Here is a 10,478-nt window from a genome sequence, read left to right as displayed (position 1 = left end):
CGACCAAAAATCTGCATTGCAAATTTGACAGTTCTAACATCGTTGGGAATTTTTCAGACCTTTCTATACGTTTATATATCTTCCCTGTATCAATTTGATCCGATGGAGCAGGTAGCAAATAGAGTCGTCACATTCTGAGACGTTTATATAAAGCTATATATAGCCTAGCTGGCCGATTGGTCTAGGGCGCTGGACTTTGTGCAGGCCGTGTTGCCATATATGTCACAACGGTACGAGTTCGAGTCCTGCGGAGGGAACGACCAAAAATTTGCATCGCAAACTTGACAGTTCTAACATCGTTGGGAATTTTTCAGACTCTTTACGTTATCTTCCCAGAATCAGTTTGATTGATTGATTGCTTGATTGTTGGGGTTTAACGTCCGATCAGCAATATTTCAGCTATATTCAGACGATGAACATGAAATGGGTGATAAAATGAACATGAAATGATAATGAAATAAAAAAGGGGTGGGACACAAGGTCAACAAGGTCGACAAATTTAGATTGCCACTAGAAAAAAGGAGGGATGGGTAAGGTCGGGCAATTTAGCCTCCTGTGGCTGAGCGCAAAGGTTCCTACTCCTATCGAATACCACAGCAAGGTTCTTTAACGTGCGAGGAACGTGGCATCTTTCCCAACACGGTGCACCACTATGGTTTGCGGTCAGGTTTTCCGTATTATAGCCTGACAATCCCAGCATGTAAAATGCCAGGGGTACCCCATTCCACCACCTGGGGCACACATCCCAGTTGCTCTGTGGGTAGAGCGCCTAGCCCCCGGATAGGTTTCTGAGCACTATTTAGTCGCCTTTTACGACAAGCTTAGCGCTGCTGCAGTCCTATTCTTTTGACACCCGGACCTGCACGGGGCGTATCAATTTGATCCAATGGAGCAGTGTAGCGAATAGAGTCGTCACATTCTGAGACGTTGTATATCTATATATATAACTTTATCATGTAATTTTACTGTAGTGTATATATACACGTTTGCATCATTAACAAAATTTAGGTTATCAAAAAATATACTGCGATTTTACAGATTAAAATGAAGTATGTAAATACCCGTACATCGCTCGGTTAATTATCTTAATGATCCAGATATCATACAAATAACCAGTAAGAATGGAAATACCATCGAATTATAGATCATAGGATCTTGCTCCTACTATCAAATATGCAGCGCCCACTGTTATTGTAGGTACGTTATATATACTTGTGGGCGTGCATATTTGGTAGTGGGAGCAAGCTCCTGTGTATAGATCAAAAGCTAATCATTTTTGTTTCACATTTATTTGTTTTTCACAGTCAGAATCCTACAACAACCCAATCATTAGCACCTGCCCGGATATCTTCAAACATTTACAAAGTACAGTAAAGTACTGACTATTCAATGCCTATTTCATTTCACAGCATCTACCCGAATGAAGTTGAGACAGAAGATATTACAGGCACAGAGATGTTTTATGGTCACCATGAACTCGTGGATCGTTACGGGTATCTATCTGCACCATGAACTGAATTGTTTACCGTGTCAGCCTTCTTTTTTTTTTTTGTTTCATCTACCCCGGACCTAACTTTTTTACGGGTGTTTCCTTGCTCCATGCAGCAGCAGACGTTCGTTTCCTCTCCTACTAGAGTGACTTTCGAACGTCAGACGATGGTCCGGGGATTGGGGTGTTTCTAGAAAAGCAGAGGACGCTTGCCACACCGTTTTGAGTGGAGTCCGAGTTGCTCAGCTCTGTACATACGTTATTTTGGTTATTTGTTCTTTGTTATGTGTGTCTGTTTTCCCTTTCCAGTCTTTATACCTGGATTGCATTCTTTTGGTTTCTGCTATAGAATCTTGATTTCAGTTTCATAATATACATATCATACCTCAATATAGCACAGAAAACAAAAGCAAACAAAAAAAAACTAACTTTCACCTACACTGTCACACAAATCTTTTACATCCTCTGTGTTTAAATGATTCAGCATATTTTTTTTCTGCCTATGCAAATTATTTTTACAACAACAGTTGTAGAGAATTTAGAAGAAGTAAATTTATAATGTACTAAACATACTTTTGGATAAATTCATAATTATTTTGAATATTTAAAGATGATAATGCTTATTGAAATTTAGTAGAATATTTCGTAATTTATATACTTTGAAATAATTATGTCAGGTTGTCTGGTGAACGGCTTGAATATGTCACATGTTGTTGTTTTCAGGTATATATTTGATTATAAATATATCAACCGATGAATTACTGCAGTACTATAGAGATAATAAGCCATATTTGTGGCCTTTTTTATATTGCGACATTTGTATTATCAAAGAAAAAGAATGTTCAATTGTTTCTTCTTCTGAATCACAGAATGTAAAAAGTTTTGTATCTATTTATCAATTATTATATTTATTTTATACGAAATATAAATACTTGTTCCTGGAAAGTATTCTGTGAAATAGTCTATTAGATTTGTCTGATTGCAGGTCTTTTTCAATAGATAAATATATTTCGACCAATCTGGAATATCACATCCAAATTCTTCCTCCCATTTTTCAAATTTCTCAGTAGGTGCATAAAATATCTCATCTCTTAACTTTTCATAAACAAATTTAGATTTTTTAACTGTTATCAAAGATTTCAGAAAATTATCTCTCAGAAAATTTCGTAAATTAACATTTTCCATAAAATCTATCAAATACATTTTTTTCTGGTTCTAGGATCTAAAATATAATACGAATACTAAATTCCACATTATTTTCATCTCACATAATTAAGGAAACTCTACACAAGATACAATATTCAAGACATCTAATGTAAATACATGTCTTGAAAATGGGTTTTGTTGAACCTCATAAAACATGGCTACAGGAAGGGCTAGTTAGTTTAAAACTAATATTTTGACATTGGCCTCCAACATTGCTAACAAATAGTCTTACCCTAGCAATGTTCAAATAAATCTATGAAACAAATGATTGTAAATGCATAAAACGTATTATGACCCCTTTGATCAAACAACCTATCTCTGTATTTCGCCGAATTTTGTCAAGTTTTGTATTCCAAATAAACTTAACAGCACTGAACTTAGTCCACTAAATTTTTGTTCTGGAAGGTTTGGCAAAAATGTGAAGAGATGAACAAGTTTTGAGATTGTCAATGTTTTTATAACAGTAATTTTATTCACTATCGTCAATTTACTATACTCCCAATATTTCAATATTTTGACAACATCTTTGATTTTTTTTCTATCGACAATTCTAGGAGAAGTCCACGCCAAGAACACTTAAATTTGAATGTGATCATTTTAAGTCAGCACAAAAAAGTATCGTCATGCAGCATATTGACTAATCATAAACTACAATTACATTGTATTAATCTTTAACTTAGTTGCTAGTAAATCGACTCCAATGATGAATAGATATAAGGTAATAGCGGACCCGCTTGTCTGCCCCCTCTTTTAAAACTAAAATAAATCTGACATAAGAATTGTTGATCACAGACTTTCCGTTCAAGAGTACAGGAACTTAAACAGTTTACAAAAGGATGTACCAAAATTAAAACTCTTTAAAGCCTGTTTTTAAAATCCCATTCTATAGAGTCGAATTTTTTTTCGAAATCTACAAGAAGTATAGACAAGGTTTATTGCTTTCTTCTAAATAGTGCATAAGTTCATATGATAATTTGGTATTCTCGCCAATTAATCTTTCATTAAATTTTATCCTTTTGTGAGTCGCTAATTATGTATGGAAGTGCTGATTTAACTCTACTAGCCAATAAAGCAGATGTAATTATAATTCTATATCCAAAATATAACAAGAATGGATATGGTGAATATGTCAAAAAGACAACAACCCCATCGGGATGAAAAATGTCAGCTCAAGGACACCAAAGGAATGACAAGGAAACCCTTCTGTACTGTTGCACTCTAAATATGGAGCTAGAACATTAGTCTTCTCACCAACCCTTCCATTCTTGCCGCATTGGCTTTTTTTTTTTGTTTTTAATTTGACTGACTACAGACGTATTGTCCAGAAGAATTAGTAATTTGGCTGTACATAGTGTCTAGTTCCTCATACTTAGTTGTAATGTGAAGGTCATTCTGCCATATTTCGGCCACTTCATTCAAGATGTCTGTTCTCACGTTTTTCAGTTTCCCACATTGCAATATGAACTGTTGTACATTTTCTTCTGCTTCGTGAATATATAACTGTATACTTTTCGCTTAGGGGATGTATGTTCCAGTCACAATTCGTAACTTTGTTGGGTTCCTAGTGATGTCCAGCGTTAATTATATTTTGCCTCAGTATTGGGTGGATTTTCCCTCCGCTTAAATTTTCTTTGCTAAGGAATTTTAGATTATTGTATCACCGTTTTAAATCCACTATTTTTGTACTCAAGTGGTCCATTTTTTTTGCCCTGATCATTGTTGTCCTTTTTAGTTTAAGGTTTATACTTTATTGAGGTCGTACTGTCTGACTATTGTTATGTTTTCTTTTACATTAGTATGTTTGTTTTTAGCGAGGTGATCCTAATGATCCCAAAATGTGCAGCTTTTTCTACATTTGGCATTGTTACTCTTCCTAATTGTAGAACTTCCTTGCTTACCTCTGCATAGATAATATTGCCTTTGATTTTGATTACCACACTCTTCTTTGGTTGTTATTCATACTCTTCTAGATTTGAAAAGTCCAATGCCATAGTCATCAAAATTTGTGCCTCAGTAGTATTTTCAATAGGTAATGCCACGTCATCTGCACACCCAGTATTATTGAGGTTGATATTACCAATATTCATCCGAGAATTAGTATTTTAGTAGTGGGTTGATGTATAGTTGGTGATAGTATTCTAATTGACGGACTCCGATGTTAATTTTAAATGCATCTGACATTTTCCGGCCCATTTAATACAGCTTTATGCGTTAAGGTACAGTTTTTTTAAATTGTCCATGTCTTATTTTGTATTTCAGCATGGTGTACTCTTCTGTCTTCCGAAGAGGTACAATGTAGGTGTGTACAAAAATAATCAATGGAACCAAGGTTATAGCGGTGACCAAAAGAATGTAATCTGGGGACAAAGACCTGACATGGAAAACAGACACACACAACAAAGAACTTGAAGGAACTAAAATTATACATACAAAGTAACAAAAGCAAATGAGCAACTCGGACTCCACCAAAAACTGGAAGCATGAACCAGATGCACCGGTAAGGGAAGCGTCCTCTGCTTTTTTAGAAACACCCGCCGTTTTCCATCTTTATCGGCCAAGGTAGGATTGGCTTCTTCTACTGGTAATGCGGCATTCATTTGAAGTGAGCCTTTTGTGAATCCCCGTTGTTTTGGGCTTTGTACTTGACAAATCAGAGGCTGTATCATGTCTCCTCTAATGATAGCTCTAAGTATTTTGCTGATGCTTTGTATTACTGTAATTCCATGGTAATTGATGACATCGTTTGTATAGCCATTGTTCTGCAATATTGGTGACAATATCCTATTTTTAGATTTTTTCTGTTTTTTCTCCCTCAACAAGTATTCTGTAGACAAGTTTGGTTAGAGTGGTTACAGGTTGTACTGGTTCATCATTTAAAAATTCTTTAATATATTAATTTTCAAATTCAACTTACTGGTGGTGTGTTAGTTGTATGGCTGCCTATTTAAACCTTGAAAGATGACTGAAATGTTAGTCGTTTGAATCTTGATATAATGTCATCTTGTCCAATATATATTTTGCCGTTTACATTGATCTCTTAAGTGGAGCTCATATTTTTCATGCGATTTTTCTGCACCGGTTTATGAGACATTTACATATTGTGGAATTTGGCTCAATTATACTCTCCATCTATATCTTATTGTTTGTATTATTTGTATTCTGACATCTCTCCTTGATGGTTGTTTCCTTGTTTCTTCCTAATAAGCAGTGGACTCGATGGGTCTTTTATTTTGCGATTTCCCTCAATAATTTCTACGATTCACGTTTTTTTTCGTTGAGTGCATTCTTAATGTCCGTACTCCTTACTTTAAGCTTTGGTTTCGTTTTATGTAGAGCTTTATTCTCAGAAGAGTTAAGTGCTGCAGTAACTAATATGTTGTAAAAGTTTTTTATGACTTTAGTTGGGGTAGTCGAGTAGTTATCTATTGTTTTGGAGATCTCTTCTTATTCTTCTACAGTGGCCTTATACAAGTGTCTACCCACCTTTTCCCATTTGACTTTTGAGGATTGCATCTACTGTGAGACGTCTGTCCTCTAGTGTTTCCATTTTATTAGCACTGTTATTGGGTAGTGATCGGTTTCTGAGCACTCTTGTCCTCTAGAATTGACATATGTGTTCCCTACATATTCGTAGACCATGTTGTATTCTTGCAGGCATGAAATCAGATCTCCTTTCGTTTTGGTTGTTAGGTTTGCATGGATTCAGGTCTTTGTTTATATCTCCACCTATTAGGATATTGAGTGTATATTGATATCTTTGGCACATTTCGTAAAGTTCGTCTACACATTATTGGTATTTAATATTGATTTTTGCTACCATTTGACGACATATATAAACATATTATTAGTATATCCCTAATGTTACTCTCCAGCTCTGTCCTTTGGATTTTCTCTGATCCATCTAGCAAGAGTTTAACAAGGTGGTTGATGCTCTTGTTCCATTATACTGCAACTCCTCCATATCCTTTAGGCCTTAATGCCTCTTATCATAGTTCTTTCATACCTACATCCTTAGCAGCAAAGTTAATGTATTTATCTATATCTGATATCACATCAGTTTGCGAGTGACATTGCAACTGTTATGTTATGTTTGTCTGATATTGATAGTTGACGGTTATTTGTGGATTGCTTGAGACCAGAAAAGGCATATTACTCGTGACTGACACCATATTCATTGAGTGGTACATATATTTTGCTGGTATGTCGGCTTAACGAGGTTGGCATAAACGTTCTGCGTTGGCCCTAACTTTGTCCTTGACTATTTTCTCCCGTCTATTCGGATTGATTTTTGTATAGAATAATGGGTGACCTAATATGTTCGTTTGGTTTTTGCCATTGTTTGGCTGCATGCTGTTGTATCTCTTTTACATCATTATCTGGCATTGGAGTATGATACTTCGTGTGTGTTCTTTGTGTTGGTTCCTTGCTTTCAAATTTTTCCTCGATGTTTAGTTTGTCATTGTTTTTTTTTATGTTATCGAATACGTAATCAGTTTCCTATTTAGCCCCTTGAACCTTATTGATTAATGTGCAGTAGTTTGACATTTCCTCCCCTCTTTCGTCCTCTTTTTTCCCTGTTGTTTCTCGATATTGAGACCATTTGAATTATTTTCTGTTCCGACTACTTTCTCCTGAATTCCAATCTTTTCTACCAGTGTTTTGACAGAATATTCTAACATAGGTCTAAAACAATATATCGGTCATTTGGGTTTAATAATAAAATCATGTACATTATAATCAAGCCCTCTTTGAAACAAAACGCAATGTCCAGCACTTCTGTCACTGTCGTGATGGATATACATGTAGCATTTTTCACCATCTTCCCTTATTTTCTACCTGTCTCATGGAGATATAAAATAGATGCCGTTCATTCTTTTAACCAAGCAAAAACATTTGTTCTATTTTAAACACAAGCACTTAAACCCCATAAAAAAGTACAGATACATTAGTTTTCAGTTATAAGCATAGAGTGGTAACAAATTATAAGCATATGCAAAAATGAATAATAATTGAGGAAAACAAATCCACACACATTACTTGTCCAACAAATCTTTCAATCATATGGTATGTTATTTCAACAACAATAAAAGAAACTTGAAAAGATGTTAGTTGCTTATTATCAACAACTATATTATTTATACATGTCTTGAAAGTTGGATTATGTGATGCTAAACCGCATAAACATTTCTCTAGAAAGGATTAGTTTAACACTAACTTTTTATACTTTAGAGTTTAAAAAACTCGTTCGGTTCGCCTACATAATCAGGTAATATTTTATTACAATATTTTTTCATTGCTAAAAATTCTTCTTCCCCAACCAAATTTCAAATATTTTTCAGACGATTGAAAATGTGTGCATCAAATTTTTGAAAATGTATGAAACGCATGATTGAAAATGTATAAAAACAAATGATCGTAAAGCATGCAACGTATTTAGCCCATGGCTCCTTGATCAAAATCACCTATCAATATAGTTTGCCAAATAAATAGTCTTTCGAATGGGTGGTCTTGAGGTGACATTTTTTTTATTCCGATGCTGTTGTCGTCTCTTTGTCATATTCACCGTTTCCATTCTCGTGTAGACACAGCTTGTTCTCTTTTGTCATACTCGTTAAAGTGTTTGTATTCGGTATCGATCTTAAAATTTGAATCCGAATTAAACAGATTTTCTTTTCGTATTTTCAAAGCACTGTTTCAGGTTAGGGGATGGTTGAGCGTTAAACACGTTTAACCCCGCTATATAACCCCGCTTTATGCGCCTGTCCGTAGCAGGGATCATGTAGTCCAATGACTGTCGTTGTTTTGTTATGGTCATTCGTTTTACGTTTTATTTTTTTCGTTTTTCAACAAATGAATATCATGAATTGGATCACATTGTGCTCCTCTACTCGCCGACCTATTTCCTCACTCTCGTACTCTCGTGAGGCTGACTAATTGATTCAAAGGAAGGAAAATTGTTTTGCTAGATGTCAGTTCCCGCCCTAAGATGATGTATTATCATTAAACAGTCATTTTTCGGAGTTTTTTATACATCAAATCTACCCCCATAGAACTCGAGACAAAGCATACTACAGACGCCATGATTTTAGCCTCATATCTTGACCTACACTTAGAGATTGATGGTAAAGGAAAACTATTGACAAAACTATACGACAAACGCGAAGACTTTTCATTCCGTACAGTCAGTTTTCCTTTCATCCGTGGCAATATCTCTTCAGCACCTGCGTATCGAGTTTTCATATCACAACTCATAAGTTATGCTAGAATTTGCCGTTACTACGCAGACTTTTTGTATCGCTTTAGACTTCTTACAATTAGGGTTCTGGAACAGGATATGTTGCTGATTGAAGTCATCACTACAGAAATTGTATGGTCGACATCAAGAACTCGTGTATCGTAACAATGTATCCATATGCACCATGAAAATTTGTTCAACGTGTCATAGTTTTCCTTTCCTCTTTTGTCTACCCCGGACTTGACTTTTTTTATGAGCAACTCGGCGGGTGTTTGTAGGTAAGCAGAGGACGCTTACTCTACCGGTACATCTACTTCACATGTCCTTCTTTAGTGGAGTCCGAGTTGCTCAGTTGCTTTGTTTGTATTACTTTAGTTATTTTATGTTTGTAGTTGTGTGTGTCTGTTTTCCATGTCTGGTCTTTGTTCCTTGATTACATTCTTTTGATTTAAGTTAGAATCTTGGTTCTCTTGATTATTCTTTCAATAAAACATTTGTGATAGAAATCAGTAGGGATAAAGAGGAAATTAATTACTTTAAACTGGCAATTACCAAAATCTGCAATAATATTTTAATACATTCGGATCTCATTGCTGATGTGTATACTTTCAAACGAGGGAATGGTATGGACTACTCGACTATAAGTCACCACTTCATCTTAAGGTTATTTTTTTCCGTTCCATGTGTTAGTTTTAATTATCTTTTTTTACGTTAAACACCTTTATTTTTGTCAAATCGTGACGAATGGTTAGGATAACGATATATCTAGCATCTGGACAATGCATTTGAGTCCAGTTTGAAATAGTTAAAAAATCGTAAAAAAGTCTACAGTTCTGTGTTTTAATACGAAAAGGTGCAAAGAACATCTAAAGTTTAAATTCAGACTAGGCTATTATGAAATCAAACCAAGTAATTCTGTGAAATATTTAAGCATTGCAAGATCTACTAATTTAAGTTGTGCCAGCGATATGGACCTATTGAAACTCATACTTCAGTATCTTCAGTATTGTTGGGGTGGGGTCTCAACTAATGAGTCCACTGACAATTTGCATTCTATACATTAAAATAGTTATACCAATGGTTCTTTCTGGTAGTGAGTTATGGAATAATTGTACTTAGAAGGACATATGTAAACTAAATATTCTCCAACACTACGTTGTGTAACATATACAAGGATTCTCAAAAAGAACGTGATCTTACATATGTGAAGGCATGCTAAACTTGTCACGCCTTCCATCCGTCGTAGATAAACGTAAACTTATGTTCTTGCAAAAACTTTGTCAATTCAGTCCTATTAAACTACCTAACAAGTGTTCGTTCACAGACTTTTCCAATGCCTCTACAATCCTCAAATAGTATAATTTGGCTTTATTCCTGATATTGTCAAATTCTTAAACAAATATGGACTACAACGTTTCTTGGTCAGTTATGTATATTCTGATGATTTCCCATCAAAGTTTAGTCGGAAAAACATTGTATCACAAGCCGTAGATGACACTGAAAAATCTGACAAATTCCAAGAATGGAAGGTGATTCCGACTTCAAATG

This window comes from Perna viridis, chromosome 8, assembly GCF_037379345.1.
Source record: "Perna viridis isolate PV_CMFRI_1.1 ecotype Kerala chromosome 8, ASM3737934v1, whole genome shotgun sequence".
Lineage (NCBI taxonomy): Eukaryota > Metazoa > Mollusca > Bivalvia > Mytilida > Mytilidae > Perna > Perna viridis.
Note: the sequence above shows the minus strand (reverse complement) of the source record.